At 44.1% G+C, this 18,728-nt stretch overlaps 1 protein-coding gene across 4 annotated transcripts in view; it reads right to left on the bottom strand.

The window, feature by feature from the left end:
* The window catches only part of MOB3B (MOB kinase activator 3B), a 158,648-nt gene that overhangs the window by 21,447 nt on the left and 118,473 nt on the right, over nucleotides 1–18,728 (bottom strand). The window lies entirely within an intron of this gene.

Genomic DNA, 18,728 nt, shown 5'->3' with positions numbered 1-18,728 from the left:
GTGGTCTGGGGGAGACATGGGGGCCAGCGGCAGTCGAGACATCAGCCGGCAGAGGGTGCTCCGGAGCTGGAAAAGAGTTAATTCCCTGGACAACCAGAAGGAGGCGTGTGCCGGTGAGTCATCATCCTGCCACACTCATGTTTAAAAGTGATCATGAGCTTAAGTGCTTTGCTGGATCAAGATCATAGGCACTGGTACTGGTCCCACAGACAAAAATGAGGGCTTGGCCATTTACTTTAAGGGGGGCAGAGCCAGACTCCTAACATCCACAAGTATGAATCTGATTCCCAAGTGTACCATCTTGCTTAGGGCTTGGCTACACTTGCGAGTTACAGTGCAATGAAGGAGCCCTGGGCGCACTAGCTCACTCTCCGTCCACACTGGCGATGCACACAGAGCACTCTGACTCCACGGCTACAGTGCTGCTGGTATTCCACGTTGGCGAGTAGAACAATATTTGCTGCGCCCCAGCATCAGTGTGAACGAGGCGTTGCATTACTGTGTTCGGATCAGCCTCTGGAAACGTCCCATAATCCCCGTAAGTCAAGTGGCCACTCTTGTCATTGTTTTGGATATACCTTTTGAAAGCTCCATTTCTGACAGCTGGCTGCTTATCTGCTCTGAGACAAAGCAACCATTACAGTGCAATGCTGAAAGAGAGAAAGAGAGAGAGAGAGAGAGAGAGGGGCGGGGGGGGGGACAGGAGGAGTCTGCTGCTATCTGAACTTACAAGACAGCACGCTGACAGGCTCTCAGCTCCCCAAAAACCCACTCTCCCTCCCCCCACATACACACAACACACTCCCTATCACACTTCACTCCACCCCCATTTGAAAAGCACGTTGCAGCCACTTGCATGCTGGGATAGCTACCACAATGCACTGCTCCACGTGGCCATTGCAAGAGCTGCTAATGTGGCCACACCAGTGCGCTGTCAGCTGTCAGTGTGGACAGATTGCAGCGCTTTCCCTGCTGTGCGCTACGAAGGCTGGTTTAACTCAAAGCGCTCTACATCTGCAAGTGTAGCCATGCCCTTACATAAATCACTTTCACCTCCAGGACTATGGTTCCTTGTGCTACGAGATACACATGATGAGGTTGGTTCCCGGGGATGGATCTTATTGACTGTGTTACCACCTTTATACAAGTCTAAGGTGGAAGAGACTGCTCCAGTCACTTTTTAACCTTCATCCCTATTCTATGCACCTTTTACAATTGTTATTTTAATAGAATGTCTCCTACAAATTTGGGGCCGCTATCCCAGCGTCCCATGCACCATAATGAATAGGTGCACTCTCCAAAGTAAGCATTGCTGCTGCTGCTACTGGCAAGGGAACTGCCACACATCCACAACACAGCACTGAAGAGCACTTCAAAATTCTCTTAAACGAAACCTGATCTTGCAAAGTGCTCTGTATCTTCAATTGTCATTGGACTTCTGTAAAAGTTGAAGGCCTTCAGCTCTTCACAGGATCAGATCTTTAATGAGCAGATGTAGAGATAATACAATATATCAGCACCCCATCTAAAATTCTGACCTAGAGCCAGCTTTGCGAAGTGTTTTAGTGTGACCTTTATCACACAGTCACTTTGCATGGCTTTGTGCGCCCTCCTGATTTTTGCTTGGATAATGGGGTTTGATCAGATTCAACAGCAAAAGTTACATTCACCGTGTTTTGCAGAGATATCACCCACTGTCCAGGTTCAATCCAAACTTGGCCTGGGCTCATTTGAAATTTGATACAGGTTCCCTCTAAAGGTTCACAAATGCCTGACCAAGTTTCAAGTTCAGAATGAAAGTCAACACCAGGTGAACGGTCACCTGGGCTTGTCTTACCAACAACACTATTTACCTCCCTCTCCTCCACAATCCTCTATCTGACACACAGCCCAAATTCAATCCTTCCTTTTCTGGCATTTTGTAGTAAAAAATAAAATAAAATAATTTATTTAAACAGTTGGACACTGGAGAAGATTACTTTCTTAATGCAAGTGAAAGGATATTGGAGGCAAAGGAAGCACAAAGGCATTGGATTAAATTGTTGAACTATGGATATTAAAAAGCAGAACAAAAAGATGACAGTGGAACTTCTGAGCTAGCTACTACTTGCTGAAGAAAATGAAAAAAGGGGGATTTTTGGATGAGCTAACTGGCCTCAATTCAACTCCAAACTGAGCCAGGGCTCAGTGCTGTGTGAGAATGGGAGTGCCAGAAAGATTCTTTCTGTTAACCTGGAGTTCAGAGTCCCAGGGCTCCCGATTATGTCCCAAAAATATGCCAAGTTATGCAAACGGCTCTCAAGCATTCCAGCCATGCAGTTCAAGCTCCTTTGGTTCTATCCTTGCACGGATACACACAAAACCCATAAACAATTATCTGGGGATATAAAGGTCAAGTATATCAGAGGCTCTCGGATACCACGGTGATGGGTGCAGCATAAAAATCAAGATAGTTTTATTTTATACCTCCTCTCACTTGTCCATACTCCCTCATTTTTCTGTTGCTGTTTGCTGGCACTGAGAAAGGCTTGATCTGAAAAGCTCCCACTAACTTCAGAGAGGCTTTGTAAGAACTTCAGAGCCTGATTTACTGAAATATAGAGTAAGAGCACTGCTTCTTTCTTTCTTTTTACTTTGAAAAGAGTTATTTTCTTCTTTGCAAAAACAGCCTCATCTCTCCTTATCTCTACAGGTTTTATCCGAAACAGGACACGACTTCACATTTTGCACAAAGTTATTTTTATCTTGTAGCCAGGCTGGGTGAGTGCACCCACACCTGACCCTTAGATTATTTAATAAAGTAAAGGGAGTGATACCCCCCCTTTCTAGTGGCTGGTCTTCAGGCTTTTCCAAATTGTGACCTAATGTTACAACAACAAAAATTTCAGTACACTTTGCCCATCTAATCATAAAGACTACAGGATAACAGCCTAGTTCTACTACCAGCTAATGAGATAAGTGGTACCTCAGATTAGTGTGTGACACATCCTTTACCAATGGGTGGTCAGCTAGAGGATAGCAGCCTATTACTCCCACCAACGAATGGTCTGTTAGTTCACATGGCAGAGGTATGTGCTGTTGTGAGGAAAAGCCTGGGTTCAAACATTGCTGGTGTCACCCAAGGGGGGTTGTAATACAATTTCTCTTCACAAGACCAAATGTAGCCAGAGTGAGAGAGGGTGAATAGACGTCCTGAGCTGAACGGGAAGGGGTTCAGTTTTAAAAATGCAGAGACTAGACCTTCTGACTCTTCTCCCTGTTTCAACATATGCAGAACTCCCAAAGGGCCTGCAGAATGTCAACTCTAAAAGTCTACACAGTCCTATGTCTACATAGGGAAAAGAGCCACCCTCAATACGGTCTGAAATTTTTGTTTTTGAGGAAGCCAGCAGTACATTTCAGACTTGTTACATCGATGTGTAAGGTTCCTTAATGATTAACACCTGCCACATGACATGGAATGAAAATAAATCCCCATTCCAGTGAAGGCTTCTGGGATCCTAATGGTATGTTCGCAATTATCAAAAATGTCTGTTTCTGGGTTTGTTGTTTTGTTTTCATTCTAGTTCTATCTGGGAGAGTTTGGCGAGTCCCTTGGTGATTGTGCACAGAAATAACACTGGATATGTGAAAATTCTTCCACAAGTCGTGGAAATCATTCATTCATTCTCAATACTTCACTTAAAAAGTACATATGGGAAAAGAAAACAGACGCCCCTTGGCAAAGAGACTGAGAACATGCCATTTCAAAACTAAAGCTCAGCTTTGTAATAAGGAGCAAGGAATAATATTCCCCTTCCCCTCCTTCCCTCTCCTCAGCCCTAAACAAGAGTCTTGTGAAAGATGCCCTAAGCTATTGCTCCTGGAAACTCTTCTGCAAAGCATCAATCCTTCCAAGCAAATGTTTCACGTTAACCGTGTGTTACTCAAGGAAGCGTCTGCCCCAAGTGCCAAGGAAAACAACCCCAGTGTTGCAGGACTTTGTTCCTCCCCAAAATAAGCTGACAGCTGCAAGTGGTTAGAGATAAACCAGGCTACTATGTACTTGAATCCTTCTGGATGTTGCCCTCCTGCCTGTTATCACTGCAGCTGGGCCAGAACAAAGAAAAACAGACTAATCTGTGATCAATAATTATAATTTATTATTATTTTTACAGGAATGCCATTAGCAGGCAGATGAAAATGCTGCTGCTCTCAAGTTACATCTGATATGCCTTCAATGAATGAAATGACTAGTTGGGCTACTGTGTACTCCTGTACTCTAATGATGCTCAGATACCACACTGATGGGCTACACAAACAAAAGTACATTAGACAGATGGATTTTGTTCTCCTGTCTCAGATAGAACAAAAAGACCAGAACTCCATTAAATGAAACCTGTCTATATCCAACCAGCCAGCATCTTCCCTATATAGCTACCTTGTTTGGTTTTACAGTAGATTTGAAGGCTACTCTGCCACCACAAGTCAGGAAGAGGATGATGTACTTTTCTTTCACTTGTTCAACTAGCTTAACAACAATCTAGCCAGAGGAGGTGTCTTCTGGGTAAGACCTAAAAACACAAATCCCACTGAGGTCAGTGGAATCAGGCCTTAAATCCTCTCGGCTGTGTGCGCGCTCTGAAGATTCCCTGGCTGTTTTCCTAAGCAAATTTAACCTGGTGTCCTTGGCCAAGATTTCACCTTCTCCCAGTTGTGCTCTGTGCCAGTTGGTTGCTGCCCTCTCAAATGAGAGCTGGCCACATTTCAATGATACTGTATGTATATAGGGAGGGATCTTCAAAAGCTTGCAGCAAGGGAAGGCAGGGTCGTAGATGAGCCTATAGCCACTGTGGAAGCAGAAAAACTGAAGAGAACTTGAGAAGGAAGGAGTACTTGTGGCACCTTAGGCCTGGTCTACACTACGCTCTTAAACCGATTTTAACAGTGTTAAATCGATTTAACACTGCACCCGTCCACACTACACTGCTCTTTATATCGATTTAAAGGGCTCTTTAAATCGATTTCTGTACTCCTACAAAACGAGAGGAGTAACGCTAAAATCGATATTACTATATCAGATTAGGGTTAGTATGGACGCAAATCGACGTTATTGGCCTCATTATTTTACAGTAGCTACCCACAGTGCACTGCTCCAGAAATCGGCGCTAGCCTCGGACCATGGACGCACACCACCGAATTAATGTGCCTAGTGTGGACGCGCACAATCGACTTTATAATATCTGTTTTATAAAATCAGTTTAAGCTAATTCGAATTTATCCTGTAGTGTAGACGTAGCCTTAGAGACTAACAAATTTATTTGGGCATAAGCTTTCGCAGGCTACAGCCCACTTCATCGGATGCATGTATGCATGGCATGCATCCAATGAAGTGGGCTGTAGCCCACGAAAGCTTATGCTCAAATAAATTTGTTAGTCTCTAAGGTGCCACAAGTACTCCTGTTATTTTTGTGGATATAGACTAACACAACTGCTACTCTGAAACTTGAGAAGGAAGAGCATTTCCAGGCTACCAGTGACTGACAGGTCTGGTTCTGTCCCCAAGCTGTAAACAGGCTTAAGTACCCATTGTAATGGATCTGTGGACCTTGGCATGGTGAAGGCACTGGGTGTGATGAAAAGGAAGGACAGAGCCATGTATCCAGGACACTGAAAATCATAACACTTTAGCCCCCACAAGCAGCCTCTGGATGCATATTAACTAAGCAGGGTGACATGATGGAATTCTGTGGCACTCTGCATTTGAGGCCTTTACATAGCATTAATATATTATCCCTCTTATTCCCAAAATATTTCTCTCTCTCTCTCTCTCTCTCTCTCTCTCTCTCTCACACACACACACACACCCCTCTACACCTGAATCACTCACTACTGAAATGCAGCTACCTTGGGGGAGGAATGCAGCAACCATTTAGCAGCACCCAACTTAAGAGTTTAGCGCATGAAGAGAACACCATCTTCAGATGAACCTGCAGAGGGAATTTAGGTAAGCAGAAAGTAACTGCCTCACGGAGGTCTTTGGGCAAGACATCAAGATTAACGTCCCCCACTGCATGAGGAGTCATAGGTTCATTAAATAACTTTGTCCTCAAAATGCTTGTCCTGGCACTGCCTCGACGTTCCTCTGTGTTTGTATCCTTCGTCAGCAGAGTCTTTATTTCTGTTAGTAACACTCAGTATATTTAGAAACACACATTGTGGTTTTCTGTTTATTGCATATGCAGACTAGAAAATGAAGCCATTTCAACAGCCCTTTTTTACAATTAAAAAAAAAGCATATCATAATTTTAAAATGACAGATGTTTCTTTTCATAAACCTGTCTCTTCCCTGGTACTACACTGAGATTTGTGATGGCACAACTGTCAGTATGAATTCGAATGCTCCAGACTGGGAGAGTGATACAAGGTAAAAGCTCAGAAGTAGCAGTCTGTGGGGGGAGGGAGTAGGGAAGGCTTACCTCGGGCCCTGTCGTGATACCAGATTGTGCTAACTACTCTGGGACAGCATACTGTTGAAACAATGGATGGAGGGATATGTCTTTGGGAAGCCATTCCCCTCCTCTCATTTTTATCTGTCAGAAACAGTCCCTGAAGAATTCACCACTCTGATACACACTGTCAAAGACAGCTGGTGGATATAAAATGTGTCCAACACAGAAACCTCTAGTGTTTATAAGACAGTCATAACAGGGAGTGAATCTATAATCTTCATCCACAGGGTGGCTGGGGCCAGTGCCCAAACATGAATTCACTCAGTCAGCAGCCTCTTGGAACTGGTCTCATTTTGGGAAAAGTAAAGGGAGGGGAAATGATCAGACAGAAGACACAAGTCTCACGTGCCCTCTTGAACTGTCCTGTCTCGCTCCCAACATGTGACTGGAGAAGTACACTCACACAAGAGGCTTTGTGTTTGGGGACACTTCAGAGTGCAGAATTTTCACCACAGAACTCGAGCTACTAAGGCAGGGGTACCCAAACTTCCATGACATCAAGAGATGCTGTGGGAACTCACCTGTTAGTACTCGGATACCATAGTGACGAGCACAATGCAGACAAACCACATAAGGAGGGAAAGGGCTACACTTCTGCATATATATATTTTAAAAAGCTGCACACACGCACGTACGTAGTCTTAACATTTGTTTGTACTTATATCTGCCTTAAAGGAAGAAAAGAAATTGCTTGAGTTTCCCAGTGTTAAAAACACACTGTTGATCAGCTATTTTCATCCTGCAGTTGGAGGAAAGGGGCCCGTGAGCCACATCTGGCCTCTGAGTGGCGCTTTCAGAAGGCAAATCTATTGTGATGCCAACTTATTTGAATGTAAAAAAACCAAACACTTTAAAATGCATACAGAGAAGAGCAAACCTCAGCGGGCCAGGATGGATTTGCAGTAAAAGGGGATTAACCCTCTTAAAGATACAGTAGACTAATATTTAGCCTTTTAATGTGTTTACATCATTTATCTAGCCTGGGTGTTTCTAGGGCAGCCATCACCACAATATTTACATACCAAACAGAAAATTAAGGGTATACCTATAGTACAAAGAAAAAACAACCACACCAAGTCTCAGAACCCAAGTCAGCTGACTTGAGCTCTGCACTGCAGGGCTAAAAAAAATAGATGTTTCCACTCGGGTTCCGAGACCTGTCGCCCTTGCTGGGTTTCACGGCATGGGCTCCAGCCCAAACGTCTTCTGCACTGCTGTTTTTAGCCTCGTAATCCGAGCCCTGCAAGCCCGACTCAGTTATCCCTGGCTCTGAGACTTGATGCTGTGGGTTGTTCTTTGCAGTGTAGATATACCTGAAGAGTCACTTTAGTAATATTTGTTAAGCCAGGGGGTCTCAACCTTTTTCTTTCAGAGCCCCTCCCCCCGCAAATGCTATAAAAACCCCCTGGTCCACCTGCGTCACCACAATTGGTTTTCTGCATATAAAAGCCAGGGCCGGCATTAGGGGGTAGAAAGCAGGGCAATTGCCTGGGGGCCCCATGCCACAGTGGGCCCCTGCAAAGCTACGTTGTTCAGGCTTCAATTTCAGCCCCAGGTGGCAGAGTTTGGGGCCCCAGCTTCAACTCTGCACAGTGGAGTTCTGACTTTCTGCTCTGGGCTCCAGTGAGTCTAACACTGGCCCTGCTTGGTGGATCCCCTTGCAAACCTGCTCACAGCCCCCTCAAGAAGCCCCGGACCCCTGGTTGAGAACTGCTGTGTTAAGTGATGACAATGTGTTTGGCCATGTACAAGACAGAGGACAGTCTGTTCACCTATAATCTAAAGAAGACACACTGTTGCCATAGCACTTGGAAGCCAAGAGAAGGGAATAATTAAGATTTTTTTTCACCAATATTATTATTCTATTAACTATCTGCTTGTGAGTATCAAAGATGAAAGGGCCAGCTGGTCAGCACAGCACTACTGAAATCTACAGGCATGAGGTGAGGATCTGGCTCTTTGTCTTCGGGGAGAGGGTTGGGCCAAAACTGGGAACCAACAGTCAAGAAAGAATCCTGCACTGTCCATATGTTGTTTCTTTCTCTCCCACGAAGGCCAGAAAGGGACCATTCTGTTCATCTAGTCCAACCTCCTCCATAATTCAAAGTATTGCATTTCACCCAAGGATTTCTGCATCAAGCACATAACTTGAGACAATAAACATGTGCCACAGGTCCAGCACTGACAGGCCTAGGGCTAGATGAGTTACATCAGTCATTAAACCCCTAAGTATTGCTGGGTGGACAGCCTTAGGCTAAATCACACCGCCTGCCTAAGATCAGCTACTGTTACTTGTTTCCATCCAGTGTCCCCACTCTTCAGTCTTCCTCACTGCACACAGGTTTTGCTTCTATTTTTCTGTTTGCATTCTTGTCTCCCCCAGGAAAGAGTTCCACCCTCCAAGCAGAATGCTTTGGGTCCCTTCCCCTCTGAGATTTTCACCGTGGGCACCACCACTAGACATTACATCATTAGTCCTGTTACATCATTAGATGTAAACATCCTAGGCTTTGCTAATTAGAGCACCATACATACTAAAACTACATGCCATATGAACCTATACTGAGCCTATTAAGTGGGCATAAACAAGCTCCACATCGGAGAATGGTGAGATCTTCTCATGTTTGGTATGAATCATCACTTTGCACAGTGGGACATTTTCCACATGTAGAAGGACTTTTTGTTTTGTATATAGGCTTTTTAAAAAAATGACAATTATGTAACTTTTTTATGGTGCCCTGAGCAGTTTCTCTTCATCTGATCTGTGCAGGTCACGTTCAACTCAGTCAAACCCCAGGTCCCCTAAAGGCAGCAGAATATATCCTGTTATATCGATCCCGGCCTTAAAGCACACAACCCCAGCCAACTACTCTAGCCATCATCTTTCATTTTATTTTCTGCCAATATTCCTACATTTAAGCAGAATTCTCTCAGTTCAGTTCATTTCTATCCTTGTTTACACAGATCTGTCTTATCCCTTAGGGTCCTGCTTGACATCTGTGACTGAGTAAGAACACTAGATGTCTAGCGGCTTGTTCTATCTACTTCACAGTACAGTATAGCACCACCACCGCGGAAACGTGGTAATAGCTATACAAAGAAAGCTGGCCACTTATATAGATGGGGTCCATATGTGAAACCCTCCTATATCAGAGGGATATTAAACCCCCAAGTCTCCAAGGCCATATATAGAACGACAAGCCAAATGTAAACACTGGCACGACTCAACAGGTCCACATTTTGTATTTATTACCCATTAAAGTACTAGATCCACGTGGCAAAAGGCAGCTCCAGTGCTGTTCTGCTTGTCAGATTATGCTGCGCTTGCACTGCTAATGACCCACTGGAATAATGATTTCTAAAGAGCAGCACTAAACGTCAATAATGCATGTGGGCTGTGTTATTTTTCATATCACAGAAAGGATTAAAATATGCTCCTGCTATAGGATTATTTTTGCTTTGCTCAGTTACATTCTATCTATCCACCCATTATCATCCCCCAAGAGTGGAAATAGCGAACGTTTTTATTAAGGCAGTTGAAAAAAGTTGTCTAGTTTCCTCCTAAATTGTGCGTGAACCTGTGTAGCCTTGGCTGCATTGATGAGCTTACTGTTCACTGGTCTCCGTCTCGTTCCCAGGGGACCTGGGTTCACAGCAGGAAAATCTACTATCACAAGTGGCAGTCTAAGCAGAGGCCAGAGAACGAATGAGCATGGAGACTGATCTTCCCTCTCATTTCTGGAGGTGTTCTCTCCAGACGAGGAGTAAGGCAGGTGCAGTGGGGAGACAGTTTCAGGGCTATACGGCCAATTCCTTTCACCAGCACTAAATTTGTACACAGTTTGTTTGCAAAATTAACTGCCCCTGGACATACTTCTCATGGCATCACAAGAGACATGCCTATGTCTCCGACAGCAATAGCATGCCAGTGGGACTCCACTGCCTATCAGGTGATGGAGAATGCTGCTATCACAAGCATAGGTGTGTTACTGAATATCAAGGTCTGGCCTGTTCTCTGAATATACCAATATGTCCTGCTTTTCAAAGGGTAGATCTAGAAGAGATTCTCTGTCTGATGACACTGGGAGAAATTCCCACCACACACTGATACTAGAAAATTATTTCTGAATTTCTGAAATTTCAAAATAATTACTAGACAGAGCTAAAAACTCCTAAAACAATAAAAATCTCTACATATTTGGCAAAAGATATTTGATAAAAAAACAATGTATCCTTTGAAAGTTTCCACTATTTGTAAAACAAGCTAAATAATTTTTTTAAATATAATTAACATTAATTATTACAGTTTCCAAAAGCCAGTGATGTACCGCTGGGACATACAGGCTTTTCTTGTTAGGCTACTACAGCTGATACAAAATGGGTGAAAAGTAAGCAGGACAAAGTTATAGACCATCTTGCTCACGAAGGGTGCACTACAACTTCCTGAGAGAAAAGGGCGGAGCTCTTGGGATTTACAGGAGTTTGGGAAGCATTTTCCTTTATTTAAATTAAGGAAACATCTGGTATAATGCAGATGCTATTGCCATCGATTTCAAAGGGAACCACACCAGAGCAGTATTGTCTGCATTATTTTATCAATTAAGGGTATGTCTACACTGCAATAAAAGACCACAGCATTGAGTCTCAGAGCCCGGGTCAACTGAGTCAGCTTGCGGGGCTTGGGCTGTGGGACAAAACATAGCAGTGTAGACATGCGGGCTCAGGCTGGAGGCTGGGCTCTGAAACCCAGTAAGGACGGGGAGGGGGCTGTCTTAGAGCCTGGGTTCCAGTCCAAGCCTAAACATTTACACCGCAACTTTATAGCCCCCGAGCCTGAGCCCTGGGAGCTCAAGTCAGCTGACCCAGGCTCTGAGACTCTGTGCTTTATCATCCCCCGGTAGACACACTCAATGTGTCATCTCTAACAGAGGTGGAGGGGGACATATGACAAATCAGAGGAAGTAGCAGAGTACGCGCATGGAAGGAGAACTACTCACTACACAAGCTCCAAGGCATCTGCATGTTATTTTAGGCTTCTTTTTTGTAGCTACTCTGCAATTCTTGTAGCTGTGAGAGTTGGGAGGTAACAACTGTAATCAGTTTGTCAGAATCTGCTATGTGTATTATGGGGGTATTATGCATTAGCTATTAGCTGCAGGATATTGCCTTTAATGAACCAATGATCTGATCTAGTAAATCCTTTGTTCATATGTAACTTATTCAGGGAGAGATCAACTAAAGCAAACCATAAGTTAAAGACTGCACAGAAAAGTTAATGATTCATACAAATCTTTTCCCCTGTCCCCTCCCGTCCCATTCTCCCCTGGACAGTTTGCTGCAAAAGCAAATATTCTTAACAGTTTATTTGGGATTACTTCTCACTGCAGTTATGCAGGAGGTACAGATCTGTCATTGGAAACAGTGTTTCATTTATTTTTCTAAAGCCATCTCAGGCCTAGGGGTTGACAGTGACCTCTGCCATTGTTTTTACAATGTATCAGATGCTCTCTGACATCTTTTATCAGCTCTTTGTGGTACCTAATGAAGTCTTAAAAAGCTGTTTGTCATGATAGACTAAAGGAACTTCCAGAATGATCACTCACCATGGATGTAGCAGCCATGGGACCTTCAGAGAGAAAGCCAAATTGGACTGTGGCGATCACCTTAGAAAAGTCATGCTAGGTTTGAATTCGACCCAACCAATGTTCTCTGATGCTTTCCTCTATCAAACCCACGTGAGTGCATGCCTCCAGTATGCAGAAAGTAAGAAAAGGGAGGTGATGTACTGATGTATTGTGTTGAAGAGGTCCCTAATTTTGAATCCATCGTCCTATTGCAGTGCAAATGGCAATATTTAGATACATGAAAAAGGGAAGACAAGAGGCCATGTGTTATCAAATTTTCACTGTGGACTAATGCACAGGAGAAATTTCTAGTATGCGTAAACAGTATATTGGATATTCGAGTGTTTGGCTTATCTTGACTTCTATGTGGAGTATTCTGATCAATTTCATTTTCCAAAGCAGTGGCATCTTTGGCTACTACTAATGGGACAGAAAGCACCTTTAATTTTGATATACTGTGTGCAGTATTTGCTACATGCAGATTTTTAATTATGGTCATAAAAGACAATGAAGACATTTCATTGCAGGGTAATGGAGATGCTTTTAGATACATTCTGTCGGGAAGCAACTCTACCAACTTTCACATGAAATATTTTTCTTGCATTTTACGGCAGCAATACGAAAGAATCAGACAAGCTGTATGCAGAGGTTTTCTCCTCCAGAAATATCCATATGGTGATTATTTTATTTATGGGCATGCTGTAAGAGTGGATTCATCAGTCTTCTACAATGCTCTGTGTTGCAGATAGAATTCATAAGGAATGCTGTATTTACTTTCACGGGATATTTTCTTTTTTGCCCTCCAAGGCTGATCCTACTTATAGGTGCTGCTGTCACAGGGTGCTGTAATATTAAGGATAAACTGTAATTAATGAGAATTAATTAAGTAGCATGAGCTCTCCACTCCCTCATGGAGCAATGTGGCTCAAAGCCATAAATCAGCAGGAGAAGAATTACTACTGCAGCCCAGCTCAATTACACCTAAATACATTAGATGGCCATGGAGCTATGATCAGTCACCTTTCCCTCTGACTCAGTTCTATGAATTATTACATTATGTTACTTACTCACGTCTCATCTTTGCTGCATAGTAAATTTTATGATCTGCCATATTACTCTCTACATAGATATGATTTTTCTCATAGATTTTTTCCAGGTCTCTGGTTTACCATGGAAAAAGTAGAAAACCCTTAGCAACAAATTGCTATTTACTAATGAGATTTTTAAAAAAAAAAAAAAAGATGTACTTATCTTGCCAATGTAACTTCATAGAATGACATGTTATAGCCCATCATAGCCTGGCGGTGTGCACATACACAATCAAACCTTGCTTATCAGAAGACAACTATAAAAATAATTTGAGGTCTGGAAAATATGAGAGACTTAAGGAGCTCAACCAATTTAGCCTATGAAAGAGAAGATGCGGCAGGGAGCGGAGCTGCAGTTGGGGCCAGGAGCAGAGCCATGGCAGAGCGGGCTGGGGCTGCAGCTGGGGGGGGCTGTGGCTGGGTGGGGGGCTGAGCGGAGCTGGGGGCTGGGTGGCACTCCGCTCCCCACCCTCCCGTGGAGGTGGGCCAGGGCTCCACCCAACCCTGACCATTCCTCTATGCCCCACTATGGGGGCATGCCCCACAGTTTGGGGATCACTAATCTGTAATAGATACATAGGAAGAAGATATTTTACATTCTTGGATCCTTTAATCTAGGCTGCATCTAATACAAGAGCCATAACCCAGTTGGAAATAAGATGAAAATTCTTGCCAGTTAGGGTAATGCATCGCTGGAAAAAGCTTATCAAGGAAAGTGGTAAACTCATCATCACTTGGTATCTTTTCAAATTGCTGTTGGATGCCTTTCTGGAAGATCTGCTCGAGTTCAGCCCTACATTACTAAACTTGATAGTGGTCACTTACATGGCAAGGAAAAACACTCCAGACACACTGGGCAAGAGTCTCTAGCCTGTGCCATGCAGGAGGTTGGACTGGAGTGGTCCTTTTAGGCGTAAAAATGTAAGAATTGTTGTTATCCCATTAGCTCTTGAGATATTGTAGAACACACATAACCTGTGATTAAGAAGGAGTTGTAAGATGGGTGAAAACAGCTCTCTTTACCTTACCTGCAGAGACAGGAAGAAAATGGGTGAGAGAAAATGATGATCGTGGCATCTTCTGGCTTCTGAGCTTATCCCAGATCCCATTTATCTGAATTACTTTCACATTCCCTATCACAATCACATGAACAAACTTTGACTTATATGTGAGGTGTGTATTCAATTTTACAGTCTGAAGTGTGTCTCAATGTTTTAGGGGGAAAAGGCTGGAGGAGGGGAGAGGAATCAGGTGCAAAAGGGTATATATACATAGCTTGTCATACAGGAGTTGAAAATCAATCAAGACGACGCCTTAGCTGACGGGGAGCTGACTGGACAATCGTGTTCTACTTTATTTACTTCATTAACAAGGTTTACTTCCAACAATCTTATGCTCAAAATAGAGCGTGTCTGAGTGATTTCCTTTGAGGGCCTTGTTAAAACTCTGCCACCAAACTGAAGGGACGGTTGAGGTGACCTTCGCAACTTTAGTCTTTTCCCTACCTTTGTAGATACGGCTCAATCATCTCTACCCCCAGGGCCCATCAAAACGCTTCCTGAGAGGATTGGATTGCATCCAACCACTGCTGTACCAAAAAACAGAAAATTCTTGTTCTGTCTATGAGGTCTTTACTCTTGTTTAAAATTACAGAAATGGAGTACTGCACCATACTGTCAATATGCTCAGAAACCAAAGTAAACTTCTCTGGCAGACACACAGTTTAATAACTATTATCCTCTTGCTTGGTTATGAGGAAGAGGTTTCATTTAAATAGTTCCCCACTCTTCCAGACATTCATGCCCCTAGAATGTGGGGTTTAATCAGACATTAAAGGAAAATGATTTTGCTGGGAACCCCTTGTTAAATAGGTGAACATTGCTTCCCCAAAGTGAACGGCAGGGCAAGAATAAAGGGAAGATGGCAAAGTCCTGATCCTAAGTCCACTGAAATAATTGGAAAGATTCCCATTGACTTCAACATGCTTCAGATCAAGCTCTTGCATGTTTTCATGACACTTTACCAGAAATCCATTATTTGTGGGGAAAAGGCCAAAGAATCGTTTGAGCAGTTGAGAAGCGTCACCGCTTTCCAAATTATCTTCCCAAATAATGGGTGACATTAATAGACTTTCACAGTCTCAGTGTCTCTTGGGCCTGTCCCAGATGGAGAGAAACAATAATATCAGAGGAAACAAGTAGGTACCTGCACCATTACATGACTGCAGATGTGCTCAAAGCCAGGCAAAACATTCTGCTCTCTCTGAGATGCACTTAGCTGGTAATTAACAATTAGTACCTAGATTCTTACACCAGCCAAAATCCATTCTGTGACACTAATACTGGCAATTTCATTTAGATTCGTAATTTCACAAAAGCAATTAAAAATACAGGTCACAGAACAGGAAAAAGGAGATATCACTACAGATGAAATTAAATGTTCCCAACATTTGATTTTTACTCTTAGGATAGGTTGATTTTCAGTGAGCAATTATGAAATATGTCCGAATAGTTTTAGTAACTGATTCAGTATCATAGATCAGGTGTCCCCCTTGTGGTGGGTCTAGCTCCAATAACTCCTTTAGTTTCTCTGTTGAGTTGGATAGAATCTTACTTGTGCAAACATAACATCTTAGATCTACCTGGGCAGTTTCTCAGGAACGATCAAAAGGCATGTTGCAAATGACAGAGGAATCAATTCACTCTCCCCTGAAATGCAACCACTTCTTGAAGTGGAAGAGACAGCTTGTAAGCCGGTCGTGTCGGGGCTCGCCCCTCTCAGGCACGGCGGGGAGCCAGGGCGCCTCCTAGCACACTGCAGTCCGGGTAGGCTTAGCCCCTCCGCAGGTGTTGAGGGGGTACAGGATCTGCAAACAAGGTAGAGCCCCGGCCCTGTAGCCGGGGTCGGGGCTCTCAAAGTAAATAAGCCCCAGCCCTTGGACAGGGCGGGGCAGTAACAGTTCAAGCTCAGGCCTCTAGCAGGAGCTGAGCAAACACAGTATCAGCCCAGGCCCTTGGACAGGCCGGGCAGTAATAGTTCAAGCTCAGACCTCTAGCCGGGGCTGAGCAAACACAGTATCAGCCCAGGCCCTTGGCAGGGCGGGGCAGTAGCAGTTCAAGCTCAGACCTCTAGCGGGGCTGAGCAAACACAGTATCAGCCCAGGCCCTTGGCAGGGCGGGGCACCAAACACAAGTCTAGTTCGCTCTGGCCCTCTGGATCAGGGCAGAGAAGTGGCAATAGGCGGGAAGAGGGGGAGTCTGCCACCCAGTTACGGGTGGCAGGGGGAACGCAGGCCCTTCCACTCCACTGCGTTCCAGCCCGGGGCCCTAGCAGCGGTCAAGACCCGCTGCGGTCAGTGGGGATCCTGGCTGCAATACACTGACATGGGTTCGGGCTCTTCCGGAGCCAAACCAGGGTCGGCTACCCCCGGGCCACTTTCAACCTCCCCCTCTCTGGGTACCTGGTCCTTGCCAGCGTCGTCTGGGGGGTCCCAGACAATAGGTTCCTCCGGGTACTGGTCGTGGGGAAGCTCAGGCCACTCCTCGGGGCATTGGGTACACGGCAGGTCAGGCCGACGTTCCTCCGGGTACAGGATCTGAGGCAAGTCCAGCCAGCGCTCCTCTGGGTAGTGGGCGCGGGGCAGGTCCGGCCCGGCGGGAGCCCGGGTACCAGCGTCTGTCCTCTCCGGCAGCCTGCGCCCAACTGAGCGCTGGGGCCGGGCTTTTATACTTCCTGTTCCGCCCCTTGACTTCTGGGGGGCGGGGACAGGTAGTGTTGGCTCAGACATTTCTAGCACCATCCACAACATTGAGAAAACACCATTGCAAACGTACAGGGGTTTCCAAGTGGACCTACTTAAACCTCAAGAACTAAGGGCCTGATCCAAAGCACAGTGAAGTCAATGGAAAGACTTTGGATCGTGCTAAAATACTAAGAGACAAAACGTAGGAGCTAAATAAGGTGATGGACTAGCAGGTGAAAAATGATCTGAAGTGTGAAGTGCGTATTTCTTGCTGAGATCACTCAGTTCTGTTTTCAGTTCTGATAGCTATCGAAAATCACCTTCAGATTTGTAAGCTTTCCCTACTGACGCCTTACCATCTTAGGCTAAGTCAATATAGGGCACTGAAAGCGATGTAAGAGTGCCCACTCAAAGGTGTGGTGACAATTTTGATACATTGGTGTGATATATGTCTAGAAGGAAAGCCTCTAACTTGCATTACTAAAGGCTCCTGAAAGTCAACAAAAGCTTTGAAATGGATTTAATTGGAAGCCGGCCCTGAAAGTCATCAAGCAACAGAGCATCATCTTTATTGTCATGGGTTAAAATATAATGGCTCTGAGTGGAATTTCTTTATTTTAAAATCTCAAGAAAAAGGACAATTGCAACTAATTTTCAATGTTGTATTAGCCTGACCTTAACCAATGATTTTTACCAGATAAATAACCCTACACTATATTTAAGGATCGCTCAAGGAAGGGGTAGCCCAGCTGAGTTAGGTGATCCACAGGTCAAGTGAATTTCAAAAACAGCAAACAATATATGTAAATAAATACAATTATAATTATCAAAACCAAGTTACCTGCCTGTAGCACCCAATTAGCATGGAATTTTGAGCCCTAGAGCCGAATCAAGCCCTGAAAGAAATGGAGAGGTCCCTGCTCAACCCAAGGTAAAAAAATTCATCCTTAAACTACTTTTAATACTAGATGTGAAAATGGAAATGCTTCTTTTCTGCCTTTCCTTCAGCTCCCTACCCAGCAACAAGCAAAAGACTTTTGAAGTATCACCTGGATTATCTAACAAAGGCACAAAATGTCTACAGTATGTGGAATGCGCCTGGTGCTGAAAAGTCATCAATAGCACATCTCAGTGGAAAATTCCTCCATAATAATAAGCAGAATAATTTCTGGCTTCCACAAAAACATAAATACCATTTAATTGCCTGGGGACCTTCGAATTCCTGAGAGCCTTGATTGCTGCTTTCAAGTAGAAATTTCTTGGCCTGTGCTAAATGGAGGTAGCTCAGCAGCATCCAAACCCAGGTCATGTCATCACAAGTTATTTTAATTATTAAGAAAAAAATATTTCTGTATGGCAACAGTTATGTAAGAGATTCAGTTGCTTGATGCCTCTCCACTCAAGTTCTCACAAAACCCTCTTAGAAACCTGTATTGTAATTCCTATCAAACATGGCAGATCTCAAGGGAAAAGAAAGGCAGGGAGGTGCTTTTAAACTTAGTCTTAATCTAAAAGCTATCATGAGTCTACAAGTGATTGGTTTTTTCTAAAAGCCCCAGCTCCTGGAGCCATGAGATTAAAGGAAAAACTCAGTTTTCATTAAAAATAAAAAACGAAGTGAAGTTTCTAGCCCTCATGGCTGCAGGTGTAACCCACACACCTCCCGGGTGTGGTGCTACATCCCATCTAGGGGCACTGAGACCACTTAGAGAGATTAATGAGTCTACTATCAGCTATATGGCTTTTGGCTCATGCACTCAGCTCCAGAAGCCCCAGATTCGAT

The sequence above is a fragment of the Gopherus evgoodei genome, chromosome 6 (assembly GCF_007399415.2).
Source record: "Gopherus evgoodei ecotype Sinaloan lineage chromosome 6, rGopEvg1_v1.p, whole genome shotgun sequence".
Lineage (NCBI taxonomy): Eukaryota > Metazoa > Chordata > Testudines > Testudinidae > Gopherus > Gopherus evgoodei.
This window is presented reverse-complemented; position numbering and strand designations above follow the sequence as displayed.